Source organism: Felis catus, chromosome A1 (assembly GCF_018350175.1).
Source record: "Felis catus isolate Fca126 chromosome A1, F.catus_Fca126_mat1.0, whole genome shotgun sequence".
NCBI lineage: Eukaryota > Metazoa > Chordata > Mammalia > Carnivora > Felidae > Felis > Felis catus.
Genome location: NC_058368.1, coordinates 35,414,925 through 35,434,199, shown reverse-complemented (window position 1 = coordinate 35,434,199; position 19,275 = coordinate 35,414,925). Strand labels below are relative to the sequence as shown.

Genomic DNA, 19,275 nt, shown 5'->3' with positions numbered 1-19,275 from the left:
CAGAAATACTATTATGCAGCATGTACACTAAGCTCTCTATACGTGTCTGGGTTTCTTTACTTTCCAGGTATGGGGAATTCACTTCCTTCACTACCTCCATTAATGCTAATTCATGGACAGGAGGCCCACAGGAGAGGGAGCAGAGTAAGCCTCGTCAATTTTCTTTTTCTTTTTTTCATTTAAAGAACATTCTGGCTTCTTTTTTTTTTTTGGCCAGTGGAAAATAAAGGTGACTTCAAACATCTTTTCAGTTAATTAAAACTGAGTGTAAATTCACCCTAAATTTTCTATAGGTGAAGTGAAAAACAATTGTATTATGTTACATGAGATAAAGGTACATAACATTTATGTTGCATGATACACATATATCATGGATCTTGAAGTATGGTAATATTTGTAGCTGTCTTATGAGAAGATAAGTGAAATGATTTGGCTGACAATCAGTGAACTAGACTCCTTATTATTGTAATTATATTTCATTTCTTAGTTTAGATGGATCATCTGACCTCTCTGTGACTTGGTTTCTTCATCTCTAAAATGGGAAACATATCTGACCATGTATTAAGGCTATTTGAGTTGAAGGACGCAATATATTTTGATAAATCAATGACTTGGGTATTTTCGTGTAATGTGTACAGTGACAGCTGTAATGGCTTTTTTTTTTTTTCTGGCAAAGGATTTTTTTTGGCAAAAGACAAAGGATTTTGCCTCTTTTCTCCTAAAAATCTGTCCTAAGAAACAGATTAGGATGGAATATATTATCTGCAGTCACGTAGCCATCAGGTTATAAGGTATGTGGAACCAGAGAAGATTGGTAAAATGGGAACACAGTACTGCTGCACATTTTGTGTCTCTTTCTTAAATAAGATCTCCACTAGGAAAGCAGAAGGTTTCACTCTATTTCTTGCCAAAAAACAGTATGCACAGTGGACAAAGGTAATAGAAAAGATGTGATGCATGAGAGCACCTCTTTTGATTGTGAAGCCAGAGAGAGTTAGTTAAACAGGAACAGGGTTCTTATCTTCTATCTTGTAGCCTTTACTCTTACCTTGCCCTCTACGTGGAGGTAGAGCAAAGCACTCTTTTCCTCGCTAGGAGAGGTGCCCCTGAAGGTCAAACACAGTCAAGAACTAAGAAGAATGACACTGGTGACTGGTGCCTCTTCCTCACTGCTCTGTGACATATGTGCAGAGAGAAGTTAGCTGAAAATGATCCCTTGAAAACTAGCAAGGAGGACGCATATTCACATTTAATTTGAATTCAAGTGAAAAGTAAGCACTAAGAACACTGGGCTTTCTTCCTACGTTGATTTTATCTGCTTTGGAAAATTAACAGCCTACACTGAATTCAGGTAGATGAAAAATACATTTATTCAAACATGCTCTGGAGGAAAGAGTACACACACACACACACACACACACACACACACACACACACATGTCCATACACATACACACACCCCTATGTTTTAGCACACACCCCTTTTCCTATCTTCTTCTTCCAGCCACACGTTTAGTAGAGGACAGTCAAAAGTATTTTGGGACAGGTGACCCAGTGAAATAACTAAAGGAGTGGGACTGTCGAGGAAGTACACAGCAGCTCTCAGAGATACCACATCAACCTTTGTAGTGTTTGCAGCTGTCTGCTCTGGTCTTTTGTGAGGGTACTTTGGGGGCTGTCTTCAGTGATGTTACACTGCACACCCCCTGTCCCCTCCATTGGTGGTGGTGGTGGTGGGGACATGTAGTATGGTGTAAACCAGAAATGAAACTCAAGGAGACAAATGATATGTTGAATCAAAGTTTTACCATTTCATTTGGGAACTAAGTCTGCCTTTTGCAACCCGCTATCAAAATGCCTGGGAATTCAGATAGATTCATAACATGCTGAGAGACTACCTTGCTATTCGTCCCTCCCAAACGTGAACTAGGAAGCAGTTTCTTGTTCTTAATTCATTTTATCACATGATCTCTCTGCTTAGCTCAGAGATGACTGGATTAAGAATTAGCACCTGACCCAAATACAACCAGCTTATTGGCTGGGCGGCAGCCTGGCAGGTGGTTTGATGAAGTGATTCTGGTTAGTAGGAATGCTGACTCTGGAGAGTGAGTAACCAAGGCAGATTCTCTCTTAGTAGAGAATAGAATAGTAGAGAGTAGAATAGGGACATAGACAATCAGCTATTCAAAGGCTAAGAGACAGAGAAAAGGCAGCAGGCATACTATGGTGAAAGCCATGTAAACAAAAGACAGGAGACTGAGAGGAAGAAAGCAAATACAGTTGACCCTTGAAGAACGCAGGGGTTAGAGGCTCTGACAACCCACATGGTCGGAAATCTGCATATAACTTTTGACTTTCCAAAAATTTAACTACTAATAGCCTACTGTTGAACAGAAGACTTACTGATAACATAAACAGTCAACACATATTTTATACATTATGTGTATTATATATCGTATTTTTACAATGAAGTAGGCTAGAGAAAATAAAATGTTATTAAGAAAACCATAAGGAAGAAAAAACACATTTACAATATTGTACTGTGTTTATTGAGAAAAATCCATTTATAAGTGCTATGTGCACTTCAAACCTGTGTTATTTAAGGGTCAACTGTAGTCAGAACACAGACCAGACCCACTCAGATCAGAAAAGTGATCTGTGAGAATAGTGATGGCTAGATTATGGTGTATGCGAGTATATTATGTTGTATGCCATAATGGGACAAAGGCATTTTAATTCTCCATGAAACTGGTTCCCTTGATGGATGAGAAGTTTTCCTGCACTCTCCCATTTCCTCTTGTGTCCTCACAACACATCTCCGTAACCTGAAAATTCTCAGCTATTAATATTTCAAATATTTATTCTGTTCCTTTCTCTGATCTCCTGCTGGTATTCCTATTATGTGTGTGTTCTTTGTATTTGTCCCACAGGTTTTAGATATTGTGTTCTCTTTTTTCTTTCAGTTTTTAGAAATCTCTTTGTTTTACTTTTTTCTTTCTTTCTTTCTTTCTTTTTTAAAATCTCTTTGTGTTTCAATTTGAGAAGTTTCTATTGACATGTCTTCAAGTTCTTGAGTTCTTTCCTTGGCTGTGTGCAGTCTACTGAAGAGCCTATCAAAGGCATTCTTCATTTCTGTGACAATGTTTATGACTTCTAGTCTTTCCTTTTGATTCTTTCCTAGAGTGTCCATCTCTCAGCTTACATTACCTACCTGTTCTTGTATGTCCTCCCCTTGTTCCATTAGAGGCCTTAGCATACACATTATAGTTAAATTCCAGGTGTTATCATTCTAAAATATCTGCCATAGCTAAATCTGGTTCCATTGCCTGCCATGTCTCTTCAAACTGTGGTGTTTTGTTTTGTTTTGTTTTGATTTTTTTGCCTTTTAGCATGCTTTGCAATTTTTTTTTTTTGAAAGCCACATGTGATGTCTTGGGTAAGTGAACTAAGCTAATTTGACCTTTAGTGTGAAATTTTCTATTTATCTGGCTAGGTGTTGGACTGTGTTTACTGTTTGCTGTAGCTGTAGATGTCAGAGACTAAAATTTCTTATGGTGTCCTTGCTTTTGTCATTTCTGTTGTCTTTGAGTTTTCCTGAATGTTCCTTTGTAACTTAGATCTGAGCCATGCAGTTCTTTCTAGCCGTACTCCTCTCTTATTATTCAGGGGCCCTATCTGTGTGGTACAAGATGTGCATACCGGGAGGGGAATCATTTTAGCGTCTATGATTCTAAGTCTCAATTTTATTATCTCCCCCCCCCCCCCGCCCCAACCTTAAGTGAGACCAAAAGGCTAGAGGTGCTGGAGTAGGTATTTCCCTTCACCCACATCCATTGGACCCCTATAAAACCCAAGTCAGTTAAGCTTTTCCCTCATGGAAAAAATCTGTTAAATAGAACAAAATGTTCTAGGTGTATTTTAGGATAGTTAGTTCTCCCTTTTCCTTTTGGGAGCATGAGGAGATTTTTCTCCGATTTCTCAGTGAGAACTTGGTGGGGCTACTGGAGGTGAAACTCACGAAAAGTGTGGGGGACATTCCAAAGGCTGGGTCCCTGGGGTTTTTATTTCTTATGGCTTGTGTATGCTCACTCTTCAGCAATTAGTTACCCTTAAGTATTCCTAATGGATGCTGGCTCTCGCTGAGGTTTCTCCCCTTAGAAAGCTGTGATTTCTTATATCTGTCCATCTCTTCAGGTTTCGGGGTAGGGGTTTGCTCTGTGACCTCAGTTCTCTGATGGATTTGAAAAAAGTTGTTGATTTCCAGTTTGTTCATCTGTTTTCTTATTGAGGATGGGAGCGATGACTTCCAAGCTCCTTACATGTGGACTGGAAGCTGGAAGTGAACCCTGTCGCTTGAAACAACCTCAATTCCCCTCTGTCCTTTGCAACCAACAAAAGTATAAAGAACATATCTTGTTTAAGCCACTGGTTGAGGCTTGTTCGCTTGTTTGTTTCTTTTTTTTCTTTTTCTTTTTTTAATGTTTATTTATTTTTAAGAGAGAGAGACAGAATGCGAGCAGGGGAGGGGCAGAGAGAGAGGGAGACGCAGAATCCGAAGCAGCCTCCAGGCTCACATGGGGCTCGAACCCACGAATGGTGAGATCATGACCTGAGCCGAAGTCGGACACCCAACCGACTGAACCACCGAGTTGCCCCTATTTGTTTGTTTCTTTCTTTATGTTGGCCTGACATGGTCCCTTTCATCATATTTGAAAATTCTCTTATTAGCTGTTTAAAAACTTGTCTTTATTCAGTACGAGCTGAGGCAAGTTACTTGACTCATTTTCTCCTCAGTTTTTTCATTGGAGAGAGAGAGAGACACAGAGAGAGATTGAGAGAGATTGATTAATTTATCTAATACGTAATCTGATAACCACAGAAGAATGCTACTGGGAATTCATGCATAGATGGTGTTCTTCTGCCCACCTCTCATTTTTAGATATGTCATTATTCCAGAAAATTCTCTCATGTCTACAATTTTATAGGAATAATATATGGGCAGGTATACTCTTGAGAAAGTATTTTCTTATTATCATTTTTGACAATAGACCTGCTCTATAAAGGGAGTCTTTGAAATGGAAGCTATAATATCAATCATCAGTTCAACAATGTAATTTATATACTACAATAGGGACTCTATCACTTTCTCTGCATTTTGGTTTGTTTCATATATTTTCGGTGCCAATACTTTATTAACACCTTTTACTTGTACTAATGTGATTGTTGTCATGAACGTATCAAATTTTATCTCTCTGTGCATTAAAAACATGCTGGCAAAGAGGATCAACTTAACTAATTCAACTTATAAAGGATGAAGCACTTGCCCTTGAATTTACATCATTGTGATTGCTTTGCAGTGTCTTCAAAGAGGAAAACAAAAGTCCTTCAGAATAGCAATGTTTCTGTTTTTCTTTTTATTTATTTAGCCACAAAGTGGCCTTGAAAGATCGGCTACCACACATTCCTGGAGACATTTTCTTTCTTTCTTTCTTTCTTTCTTTCTTTCTTTCTTTCTTTCTTTCTTTCTTTCTTTCTTTCTTTCTTTCTTTCTTTCTTTCTTTCTTTCTTTCTTTCAAACCAGGAGGGGGAGGGAAGGATGTGTATAAAGAAAAATAATCAGGTATGACAGGTTGTTTGAAGATTTGCTAACATAAATTAACCTTCTCCTAAGACTGGCTGCCTGTGAACATCTAGGCTTGCCACGCTTTGACAATGCTGCCTCTGTTTGTGGGACTGTCCTCCGAGAAGGGAAAGTTTGGAAGATGGCGGTAGCAAAGAGCGGTGACTTTTCTGCTCTGTTCTGAGTGCTGTGAAGCTTTCCATGAACAATACAATATTTTTGCTTGGTTTGGGATCTGTCTGTTGATGTGCTCATCCAGAGCCATTTCCAGAGGATCAGAGTTCTTTGGGCAAAAATGTCGTTTTCCCTTTCTCATTTAATGGTTGAAGAAACTAATGCACAGAGAAATGATGTGGCTAAGGCAGGACAGTAAAACTGAGATCGGCACTCACTGTACTCATGTGTGAATCCTGTTGTTTCACTATTAGCCATTGTCTTAGTCCATTCTTGGCAACATAGGCCGTTATGACAAAATACCATGGGCTAGATGATTTATAAACAACCACAATTTATTTCTCACAGTTGGGGATGCTGGGAAGTCCAAGATCAAGGCACTAGCACGGTTGCCTTCTGGTGAGGGTCCTCTTTCTGGTTCATAGCTCGTGACTTCTCACTCTGTCCTCACATGGCAGAAGGGCCAGGGATCTCTCTGAAGTCTCTTTTATAAGGGCACTAATCCCATCTTGAGGGCTCTCTACCCTCATGACCTAAGCACTTCCCAAAGGCCCCACCATCGAATATCATCACATTCAACATATGAATTTGCAGGGGACATAAACATTCATATCATAGTAGCCATTTTGCTGGTGATGTTGTTGAGTTCAGAATTAATCTCCTCTTTCTCTAAACCTCTGGGCCTCTTTATATCTCTCTTAAGGCACATGCCATGCTACAGATAATGTATTAGGTACTTACGTATGTCTTATCTTCTCTCCAAGTCTGTGGAGTCCTTGGAGACAGAAGAAACACATCTTCACTCTTGTACATAAAATGTCAATGACCCATGAAGCTAATAATAAAAATAAGTTATCTTCCATATAATAGTTGTATAATTTAAGCAATTATTTCTTATATGCCATATGAATGAGAATTCCAAATGGTATCTTAATAACATATTCTAACATGCCTTTTTCTGGTTTGGGGAGGGTTTATTTTGGTTTTTGTTTTGTTTTGCTTTTTAATGAGAAGAAAAAGTAGACACATGCTGAAATGAAAGCCAGTGACAGACATGAGTAAACTTACAGACCAAACTCTTCCTTCCTTCCTCTGCCTTGGAGAGCACATTTCTGGGACCATGAGAAAAGACTTTTTTCAGGATGCGTATGGTTCAAAACAATTTCTTATAGCATTCAGCAGGGGAGAAAATGAGTCCCCGAGCTTGCAGAGGCTTCATCTCAATTTTGAGTATGCATGACCTCACTCTCTACTTGCCTAACCCTCTCTAGGTACATCTGTCTTTAACATCAACAGCATAAAGCTCAACCCAACTCTCATCTTCCACTGATCCCATCCCACTTCATACCTATTGGGTGAAAAACTGATACCATCACCGTGGTCATCATCAGCTTTCCTTTTTTCCAGCATGTCAGCATCTGACCTCTCCCCTCCCTGACAGCTTGGTTTGAGGTATTTGAAGTTTAAACTATATTTTATCTCTGGACCTTCCTGATATTGGTAATAAAATAGGTTGGCTGGAAGACAGATTGTGAATAGAAAATTATGTTTCTCTTAAACTGTGAACCTGGATTTATATTCTTAAAAATCTAGCCTGAAAAATGACTTCTGCTCTCCTGGTAGAGGGTAACTGGAGTTCCTGACCATTTTCATTTTGCCTGTTTGACATAATACTAGTTGCAGAAGCAGAGAAGAGTGTCAGAAGTTCCTTACAGGATGTCTGCCCTTTGGTGTTGAACCCAGAGATTAGTTCCAGATGAAATTTACAATGCCTTTGCTATTGGCTAAATTTCAATTTAATTTTTTTAATTTTAAAAATAAGTATTTCAGGCTACATTTATTTTGGTTAATATCACCTCCTGTGGACTTAATATATTTGATTATAGCAGGTAACCTAGGAAATTAGATATTATAACACAGATGGTATATATCCCACTGATGTCACCAAAGTTTGGTGAGTATTGTCTGTTTGAAATATGGTAATGGGAGAATAGATCTAATTGAGTAGAAACAGACTTTGTTTAGTGGAGAAATTGGCAATATCATTTATGGCTGCTCAGAAATCCTAAGAGTAGAAATTTGCTAGAGATAAGTAGCTTGTGGATGAGAGGTGACAGGACAAATGTGATATTATTGTGAAGATGTGCTAAGTGTCATTTGGCCTGATGTAAGAAATAAATGATTTATTTCTGATTTAGGTCAAACTAGTGGCACAGGTATACTATATTGTAAAAAGGGTGATGTCAAATATTGGGGGATGTATAATGGGACTCTCATCCAGCTGGTAGTACCATATCTGACAAGTTCTTTACTTGCTTTGTCTCAAAATGTATCTCTCAGGGTTATTGAAGATAGTTGGACTAATGATTAGTTTGTGTCTGTATTTGAATAACTAAGAGGCCATTTTTTGGCCAAAAGAAGTTATGTAACCAGGGAAGATGTGGCCATATTCTGTCAAGGTATATGATAGCAAGGAAAGGGAAGAGTAGGTGCAGTCATACCTATTCCCTAGATTCTGGGAAAGTAGATCTCAACATGTTCAGAAACATGGTCAGCAAGATTTCCTGGCATGAAAACCCAGAAGGGCAGCTGTCTCAAGAGGAGTGTGATAATTGAAGGCTTGTCATTTAGAACAGAAATTGGAAGTACTGAATATGGCTCTGAAGACGAAAAGTAGAATGAGTGGATAGAAGCTAGAGGAAAACAGATTTTCAGCTCAATGTAAGAAACAACATTCTAACTTTTAGAACTGTCCAAAGATAAAAATGGGCTGGCGTGGGAAGTAGAGAGTTATTCATCATTTGATGTAGCCAAGCATAAGCTGGATGACTTCTTACCTAAATATCCTGGAGAAGAGTTTGAGCATCAGATGGGTAATTGGATTAGGTGATTGATGATTCCTTTCAATACTGAAATGTGCCAATTATTGACGAAAACACTTGCTATGGTACAGGTCAATTGTTCAACTCTGCAATGGGTAACAGTGCTCTTATAAGAAGTATTTCTTTAAATTGCACACCCTATTTTCTTCTATCCTCTTAATAATTACTAAAAACATCACTTAAAAATTCTGATTTCCTTCTTTCTTCAAAGTACCCATATTTAGCCCCTATGGATGCAACTGTATATACACATTGTCTAATGGGGTACAACACCGAAATTATGTTGGCTATTGACCTAACTATAGTTACTTCAACAAGATATAAGTTTGTTTTTTTTTGCCCACACAAATTAAGTCTGAAGATAGACACTGGTACGGCAGCTCCAGAAAATCATCAGAGTCAGCCTCCTTATAGCTTTCTGTTCATCATCTTCAAAATCACTAAGATGACTCTTGGAGCTCCAACCATTGTATCTTCATTCCAGGCAAGAATAGAAGGGCAAGGGGCAAAACAGTTTCCTGGAGGACTCTTAAATCTCAGCGAACACCTCTGCTTACAGATGTGCTTTGGAAATATAGTTCTTCAGCTCGACACACTTCTCAGGCTTCTCTTATTAAGCATGAAAGGGAGAAAAGCAACTTCCAATCTTTGCCACAGGCATTTTATTTCACATTTTCATAGTTGGACAAGCAATGACTGCTTTTCTTTGTACAGATGTAATTTTAGTGACATAGAGCCAAGGTCTAACAGATTTGTAGAGGTCCTGAGCAAATTCATAATTTGACATCCTTTTAAAAAATCGTTATTCTTTATTTGTTCAACAAGTATATAGAGGAAACACTGAACCTTTAACGAAGAAGAGGGAGATGAGGTGAGCAGCCAGGAGGTGGGCCCAGGCTTGCTTCCATAGACTTGAAGGAATCGGCTCAGCCCCCTAAGTCTGTTTACCTCTCTCAGCACAAGAGAAGGCCTGTAAGGGACAAAGCCTTTTTCTTAAGCAGCTAAGTTTCTTAATTGGTCTTCTGCATTTATTGATGCTTCATTCATTTATCCAGTCATCTAATGCTTCTGTTGAATAGTTACCATACGCTAGGCGGTGTTCTAGGCACTGGAAATACAGAAGTGACCGAAATAGACAAAATTTCTTATCCTGATGGTATGCATGTAAACTGCCCTTCCTAAAAGATGTTCTAGGGAAAATTTTCTTTCTTTACATTTCATGTGATGTTTTAGCTGCCTGCCATTTATAGATTGGCAGCTGCAGCAACTCTTCAGCTGGCCCACCGTTTTATCCAGCTCTCTACTTGATGATTGCCTCCACAAAGGAAATCAGCCAAGGTGATAGTTCACACTCTTCAGTTCCCTTTATCTTTTTCTCCCTCAGAGTCCTTATGTATCCCCCTGGCACTTCTAAAACTCCTGTACACACCCATGTCATCTGATCCCTTTTAAGGGTCACATCCTCAAAAATTACCTCTCTCTTCTTTTCCCAAAAATTCTGTTCAAAAGTACTCATCTCTTGTCAGGTGTTAGGCAATTTGGTTACAGTGTTGTTGTTGTTGTTTTTTAAACTCATAGTTATTGATTGCTTATACCCCTGCGCTGAAGATCATTGAATCCTCACATGAAGTCTGTGTAGTGGGTATTAATGTTTACATGTTAACAATTAGGAAATTTAACCTTAAAAATGTTAGAAAAACATATTCAAAGTCATTGAGCAGTTTGCTGGACTCTAACTCAGTTCTAGCTGCCTCCAAAGCCCCACTCTTCACCACTATATGCTTGAGTGCAATGCCTGATAAGCTTTCTTCCCTCATAAAGCATTTGGGTTATATTTCTTTAAAAAAGTTGCCTGTTAGCCTAAATACCTAAATGTATATGATATACCATTTTCTTTCATTCTCATCTGTTCTGCAAAGATCTTTTGTCCAGGTGAAGGTGAAAACACAGTTAGCATCTATTCTTTACTCTTTAGGTGAGTGTCAAAAAGTTCAGACAGAAAAACAATGTGCCTAACCCTGGACTGATCTATATAACAATTACAGATGATTGGGGTTAGTAGACTAAAATTTAAATGGGCCAAAGTTTGATATTAAGAACAGTGAGCTGACTTTAAAAGGAAGAAAGCTGGGGCAGTGGAACAATCATAGATTTCAGAGATATGTAGTTCAGAGCTTCTGTCTTGCCTTCACTACTTCCTATCTGTAAAAACATATGTTACTGTGTCATTCCAAGTATCAATTTCCTTGTATTCCAGTGTGGATAATAATACCTGCTTATTAGCCATATTGTGTGAACTAGAGATAATATGCTTAGTAAATTTTCCTTGAATTTGTCTGTATCAGCATTTAAAAAAACACTCGTGTGGAATTCCAATTAATAAATGTAGAAGAAAATAGGGAAATAGAAACTTATTTCTGGAAAGGGACCACAGCAATAATTGTTGTAGATAAGGTCTACTGACAGATGTTAAAATAGTGGATAAAAGTTTGAGGAGGAACAGGATTTGCATGGTTTCAAAGTATCAAGATATTTGTTAACTACTAAAGGAAAGATAATATTACAGTGGAGAAACCCATTAGATATGACTTTAACCAAGTTGACAAAATTAGTATTACCAAAATTACAAAGTCAACATTATGAACTCCTTGATATGATTAATTGAAAAGGGTACATCACTTCTGTGGTATTCTTACAAAAATGCATCACTTTTTTCTGATCATGAGAAAACATCAGACAAACCCAAATTAACTCCAAAATAACTGACTAGTATCCTTCAAAAAAATCAAGGTTGTGAAAGACAAGAAAAGGCAGAGGTAATATCACAGGTTGGACAAGACTAAGAAGAAATACCAATTCAGTGTAATCCCAAATCGAAAAAGGAAATTAGTGGAACAACTGGTAAAATTCTAATAGGATCTGTAATTTATTTAATAATATTATATTGATAATGTTTATTTCTTGATTCTGATAATTATACAATGGTCATGTGAGGGGTTAATGTTATGGGAAGCAGTTGAGGGATATAGGAGAACTCTATACTACTTTTGCAATTTTTCCATGTCTAAAGTTAATTCACAATAAAAAGTTTACAGAAATGTCTCCAATGATTCTAATACATAACCAAGATTGAGAATCTCTGGTTTAGAATGTACTAAATTCTCAACAAATGATAGCTATTACCAAATCTGGGTAAATGTCATGCACAACCAATCAGTTTTACTGCTCAGGAAGCATGGTTCATTTTTTATGTTTGTCTGACCTGGATTTATCTCCCCAGATAGCGATAGTTGAATATATTTAAGTATAACATAGTCTTGAAAAATATAAGTAGTCAAGGGAATTTTTACATGATTCAAGTTTAAAAATGGGATATTTTTCTAATTACAAAGGAACAAGGAAACACTCCCAATTTCCATGTCAAATTTTTCACATGAAGAATGAATGACCTTCACCTCTGTATAAACCTTGCCTTAAAGCCTGAGATATCTCATTCCTTGCTAATTTTGTAATTTTTGATGAATGGGATGGGGTGCTTTTTCAAGTTTCTCTCATAGAAAAAAAAAAGCACAATAGTATTTGTTAGTCATTGGAGATTTTCTAGGGCAGAACAATTATCTTAGTTTGATTAGCAAGGAAGGAAGGAAGAGGAGGAAAGGAGAAAAACGTCTGTTTATTCTCTAGGCCCAAATTTAGAAATTCAGATTGTTTCTCTTAAGTAGGAAATGTTAGGTAAAGCATAAATATTTTCTTCAACATGTGTCACCCACAAGAGAGTTTGGGAAGGAAGGAGACCAGAGTAGCTATTTATCTGTTTGCAGAGTTTTTAAATAATTACTTGCATAGTCAAGAATGTTCAATTTGTAAAATTAGATATTTTGGAATAATAATCTCACTCAATTTCGTAGAAGAGTTTAAAGTTCTTCTTCCCAAGGGTATCCAAACAAAAAACTGGTTGCTTATGCATTAATGTGAAAATGGGAAATTGAAAATATTTTAATGGAAAATATTTTCCTTTTTCCCCCTAGTGAGAAAGACTTACCCTGTAGAAGCAAGGGGCTCTAAAGCCAGTAGTTCTGAATATGATATATTCTGAGGTTGCTTAATATCTTCATATTCTCTTTCCCCATCTGCAAATGGGGCTAATAACAGCAATTTCCTCATAGCATTGATATATGGAGCAACAAGATAATGTTTTTTTAAAAATGCCTAGCATAGTACTTGACACATGGTGAATAATAAATATATGTTACCAATTTTTTGGGTTTTTTGCTTCTGTTTTTTTTCCACGAAGGGTGACAAGAGAAAAAGAAAAGGAAAGATGAATTCAAAAATAAATCTGCACCTAGTTCTGGTGGAACCCCTAGAGAGTGGCTTGTACCTACAATTTCCTATCACTTATCCAGGCATTTTTGATTAGTTCTTGACATGTATTAGGAGTTTGCAGATTATTATTGAATAAATTAATATAATCATCCTCTTGCCAATGCCCTCAACTTCTCTGGCCCTCCATTTCTCTTCCATCTTAAGGCAGCTATAATCTCTATTGACTTGAGACCACATACGTAGCTTTTCCTTGTATATGCTTGAGCATCTGAATATCGCTAGAGAAAGACTGGGCTGACTGGTTTCACTTTAAATTAATACACCTCAAATGGACCTTCAGCACTACTCAGAAATTGTTTCCTCAGTAACTCTGCTTCCCAGCAAGATTTTTAATTTCAAACGTTCTCTTTTTTCACACCTCCCACCCTCTCATTCTTAGCTGAATACTTTACTTCATTTTTCATTCAGAAAATAGAAAACATAGAATGAAAACTCCATCTGCCCACAACTAAATCTAGAAACCTAAGTTCCTTTGCCCCCAACTCTGTTACATTCCCACCTGTTACTATGGAGGCCTGTGTTGCCACCGATGCTTTGAATCCTATCCGCTGACTCCCAGTCACCTTTTATGGTATACATCTACTTTCCTACATTCTCAATCTCTCCCTTTTACCTTGATGATTTCCATGTGCATATAAACATGTCCCATTACTTTCCCTCTTAAAACACAACCTTCCATTGATGTGACATCCCTCAGCTATTCATTCCTCTGCAGAGCCCAGCTTTGTGAATGATCAAGTCTCATTTTCTATCTCTGCTTCTTCGCATTCTGCTTGCTCTTTATCCCACTTTAATCTGATAGCACCTTCATCATTCCAGGGAAGGTGGTGGGTTTGTAGTTTGGTGGGTTCGGAGTCATTCAAAAAGATATATTAGGAGAGCCATTTAGCCTTAAATGCAAGCCATACTCTCTAGTTTAGATCCATCAATAAATGATAATTTGATTTCTAGCTCAGGCTCCCATTCAGAAGTTGTGAGAGGAAGAAAGGAAGATTGTATATTGGACCCTTAAAACGCCAGCATCTTTATGAATTGGCTAGGAACATTGTAGCCAAGGGCTAGAAACTGGGACTCAAAGTAATATGGAGAGAAAGTTTTCTGAATGACTGATTATTTGCCTTTGGTAGATAGGGATCATGTTGATTTTGACCTTGGTGAATCACAGCAGCTAAATATGGCTGGTGTCTCAGAAGCAAGGATAATTTTGGTTAGATGTGGGCCTTGGTAAGCACAAGCTTTATGGACAGGCTGGGGCAGCCGATGCTGACCTGAGCCTGGCAGGTGTGACATTTACCTAAATGGCATAGTCAATGTCTGGATTAGATTATCTGGAAAATCATCTTTTCATCCTAATTAAGATTTGCCTCAACAGAAGCAGAGCTTTAACATATGGAGTGAAAGTAATTGGGAGTTGAGAAACTCAAGAAATTGACAGAGAATGTGTCAGATGGCAGGCAAAAATGGAGAACAGGACCCTGAGTCAAAATAGCAGTTTGTAAATTTGGTTGGGATTTTCTATAGAAGAAGATCAAGGAATGTTTTGTATAATTGTGACTTATTTCCATGAAAAATAACAAGAATATTTTAAAACAATTGTGGTGTTTAAAGTGTGATAGCTGTTTGGAAAATTTACTCAAATGAATTGCATGAAGCGTCCCAATCTTAGTGGATACCGTTTGCACAACCTCCAACTCTTATCTTGAATACAGTCACTTCTACGCATGTCCACGGCTTCAACCCCAGTCCCAGGTATCCTCATCTTTTACCCTGCTGCAGTAGCTTTCTGGTCTCCCTCATATGCTTGTCCCCCTAGAGTCTACGCCTCTGCACAGCAGCCAGAATGACCTTTTACAAACGTAAATCAAATCATACCACTTTCCGGCTTAAAATCCTACAGTGGTTCCCATAGCAATTAAGTTCAAATCCATATTACTTACCATGATTTGCAGGGACCTTATGTAATCAGTCCCAATCATCCCTTATCATTTTTCCTCTCCACGATTATGCGTCAGCTGCAATCTCAGATCATTCTCTTTTCAGAGATTTTTCGGTAATATTCCTTCTGCCTTGGAATACTTCCTCTTCCTTCTCCTCCTCCCCTCTCCATCCCTCCAGACCTTAGTTCACATGTCTCCAGTTCCTTAAGTTCCTAACACTTATCACTCCCTGGAATCATCCCTTTTATGAATTTGCTTATTGTCTGCCTTGCCTCATTAGAATGGTGAAGACAGGGACTTTGGTTCATGCTTGTGCCCCTAATATCTAAAACCATGCCTGACAGACAATGACTGTTGTGCCAGTGATTAAGCTGTTTGCCTCTCAGCAGCAGACTCATCTTTCCATATTCTGCTTTGCCCAGCTGGGGCTGGGATCCTGCAAATCACATTTCTCCCTTAGACCTGGGTCTGCCAAGTGAGCCTTGGGTTCTGCCAACTGGGGGCAACAGAGGAAAATTGCAAAGCTGGGGAAGGAAAAGACTTCTTCCTTGTTTTCCTGTGCTCCTGTGGGGGCACTGCAGTCGCATTTCTTTGCCTTGGCAGGGCCAGTTGATCCATGACAATTGGCTCCAATTTGCAGATTTCACACAGCCTGAACCAGCCCCATCATTCTCTCTCAGACACACCAATACCCTTCTGCAGCACCCTTCTCAAAAGACTCAGTCCTAGCTCCAGGAGGTTCTTCTTCTAAGCCTGTCAGCCAGCACCATCCAACAGAAAGAAAATGCAAGTCATACAGAAAATTTTAAGTTCAAGTTGTCACATCAAAGGAGTAAAAGAGAAATAGGTAAAATAAATGTTATTGAATCCAGTGTATCCCTCAATATTATCATTTCAGCATATAATCAATATAAAAATGATTATGTTTTCATCCTTTTTTCATACTCAGTCTTCGAAATTTGGTGTGTATTTTATACTTTCAGTACATCTCACTTTGGACTAGTGGCATTTTATTTTTTTTATTTTTTATTTAAAAAAAATGTTTAATGTTTATTTATATTTGAGAGAGAGAAAGAGAGAGAGAGAGAGAGAGAGAGAGAGAGAGAGCATGAGCAGGGGACTGGCTGAGAGAGAGAGACAGAGACAGAATCTGAAGGAGGCTCCAGGCTCTGAGCTGTCAGCACAGAGCCCGATGTGGGGATCGAACTCAAAAACCGTGAGATCATGACCTGAGCCGAAGTCAGATGCTCAACTGACTGAACCACCTAGGCGCCCCAGACTAGTGGCATTTTAAGTGCTCAAAACCAATTGTGGCTGGTGGCTACCATGTTGGACCACTGCAGCTCAATGCACTTTAACAATTCCTAGCATCTCCCCTCATCTTCTCTCATCATTCCCTCCAGGTCTAGGGTAAGTCTCAACTACCTGGATACTTCCATGTTTCCAGTTTTATAATTCCCAATTGATAATTATTTGTATAAATCCCCTTTATGAAATAACTGGCCTGGTTTCTATTCATTAACCAGATCCTACACAATTCTTTTGTCCAATAAAAGAATGATGCTGATGGAAAAATAAGATCATTATATCTTAAAAATGCTACACAGGTGATACAGTTTAATCAGACGTTTGGAACAGGGTTAAAGAACTGAGTACTACTGAAAAATTAGAGCATGGTGGAGTGGATATGCAATCTGATATCTGCTTATACATGAACTGGGAGAAATGTTTTCTTTCCTTTGGACTGTGGAGCAGTTCAATTTTGTCACCTTCCCTCTCCACTCCCTATTATACCTCACATCACAAAGAGAGATGTGACTATTATCTGATGGATTTTGGCCAAGGTTTTTACAAAACCATGAGATGGGTTTTGGAATTGTCTAGCACAAAAACAAAATGAGGTATATAATACCTTTGCCTTTAACAATTTAGGTGAATTTAAAAATGTTACCTTTTGTAGGCATATTGTCAGCTACAACTATGTAAAGCTTGGATAATTTAGATTAAAAACCAAACATACAGATAAACAAAAAAACCTAACCATTTGCTTGATAATGGAAGCCTGGAAAATGATTTAATTGTATTCAACTTTTTAACAGAATTCTGCCAAATTGTGTGTGTGTGTGTGTGTGTGTGTGTGTGTGTGTGTGTGTGTGGTATGGTGTGTATGTGCAAATACAGCTTTGGTGGTCAGTGTATTTTATGTTAGGAACTCTGAATGTGAGTGAAATACATATATACATATAGGGCTAGACCTATGCTTCCACTTGGTTTGGTCAAATCACTTTTGAAGCAAGAGAGTGACAGCATGGACCAGCTCTGACTTCATAAAATCAAGGCAACAATTCTTGCCCTTAAAATGAACTGGGGGCTAAAAGGCTCTTCCTAGATCCTGTTATAGATGCTGTGAATTTCATTCTCTGTTGTCTTATTATGTCCCTTACCCTCTCTTAACCTTTTTGTTCTTGGCCTTCTTTTTTCTTCCGTCATTTCCTCATATTCTCGTGCTGCCTTTTTCCTTTTCTCCACTTGGAATCATTATTCTTTTGTTGCTAAAGAATATACTTCCCTTTAGGACCTGAAGAGCATGCCTAAGCCAACACAGATGGAGGAAAAGTCTTTCCTTTTTTTTTGCCACTTTTCCCACCCCCTACCTTCATGCATCTGATCTCTTGTCTTTCCCTTAGACCTGCTTCAATTTATATTTCTCATTATAACTTGCTGTAACTTTCCATCCCTTTTGCCATTCTCCAGTCTTTCCCCTCCCACTAATATAAATTTTCAGCACTTAAATCAAGACTTTTCTCTTCAAGGCAGTATGTGAACTTTAGTTAATCCTCAGTGTATGCTCTTTTATTACCACTGCTATATAAGGCAGGAAGGAGATTGAGACTTTTCCCAGCTCCCAGAGGGGTCAATTTGGTGTCTGAACTAGAAGTCTGATAGGCCTTATGCTTAGTTCTTTATTAAGACCCGGAGATAAAGGCTCTCTCTCTCTCACGTAATAGTTCCCTGGATTTATACAGTGCCCTTTTCCTGAGGATCCAGAAGCATCTGAACACAATTTGCCAACTGCCTCAGTGTCCAAGGAAATAAATGCTTACCAATATACCCGTTTGCTAAACAGAATCAGAATGTGTCAAATAGGGTTTCGTCAGTGGGACCAAAACAAATGTCACAGTCTCCCCCTTCTTACATGTCTGCTTGGATCTTGCAGGGAACCTGTGTTTTTAAGAGAACTCTGCATTTGTAGCTACTGCAGGCAGATACTTGTTTCCTCCGCAGGGCTGCACGGTATGCAAATCAGTAGCTCTGGGAGATACAAATCTCACAGGCTGAATGGATTTTCTGTGGGCCAAAGGGCATTTACAAATTAATTGCAAAGCTGCCCTATGACACTGTTGTGAAGTAGGTTAGCAACTCGCCCAAAGTCACATTGCTTCTGACTCCTGGGCTGGAGAAAAGAGTATCTTCTCTGGAAGCCTTCCCGTCACTCCACACTTGGCGTCTGATTTCTCCTAACCAGTGAGTCATACAAAGGGACGTGCTCCCAGAATGGTTTCAGCCCCAACTGGTAACAGTAGCTGTACTGAAAAGGATGCAGTCTCTTACCCACCCCCTGACTCCCTCACTGAGCGGGGCGCGGCTGCTCTGATTGCATGGAAGTTTCCGTTTCCTCTGGCGTGTGGGTGCCCAGGAGACTGTCTTCAGTTAAAGCAGTTAAAGTTCTGCCTCTTTTATGAGGTTTCACGCCCAAGGCGTGAGCGCATTGTGTAGGAGAACTGCTGAGTGGCAAAGTGAGTGATGAGAATTGTCTCCCTCCCCTGCTATACATACCCAAGGCATCTGTATTACCTTCCTGTGGCTGCTCTAAGAAGCTATCACAAACTTGGTGGCTTCAAATAGGACCAATTCGTTCTCTCACAATTCTGTCGGTCCGAAGTCCAAAATCAGTATCACTGGGCTGAAAGCAAGATGTCGGCAGGGCCCGCTCCCTCTGGAGGCTCTAAGGGAGCATCTGTTCCTTGTCTCTTCCAGCTTCTGGTAACTCAGGGGTTCCTTGGCTTGTGGCTGCACCCTACATCCCCTGCCTCTGTGGTCACGACAACGTCTCGCCTGTATCAAATCCCTTGCTGCTGTTCTTTACAAAGACATTTATGATTGCATTTAGGACCTGCCCGGATAATCCAAGAACATCTTCCCATCTTAAGATTTTTAACTTAATCACATCTGCAAAGATGCTTTTCCAGGTAAGGTAACATTCATAAGGGCCCTT

The 19,275-nt window shown here is 38.8% G+C and overlaps 1 long non-coding RNA gene across 9 annotated transcripts in view; it reads left to right on the top strand.

Annotated features, from left to right (window-relative positions):
• LOC111559877 overlaps positions 1-19,275 on the top strand; it is a 160,440-nt gene that overhangs the window by 97,684 nt on the left and 43,481 nt on the right. Inside the window, exon 4 of one of the 9 annotated variants that reach the window (XR_006595339.1) lies at positions 19,038-19,249. The exons of the other annotated variants lie outside the window; for them this stretch is intronic. This is a non-coding gene — a long non-coding RNA (uncharacterized LOC111559877). The remainder of the gene's footprint in view (positions 1-19,037; positions 19,250-19,275) is intronic. 9 annotated transcript variants of the gene reach the window in all.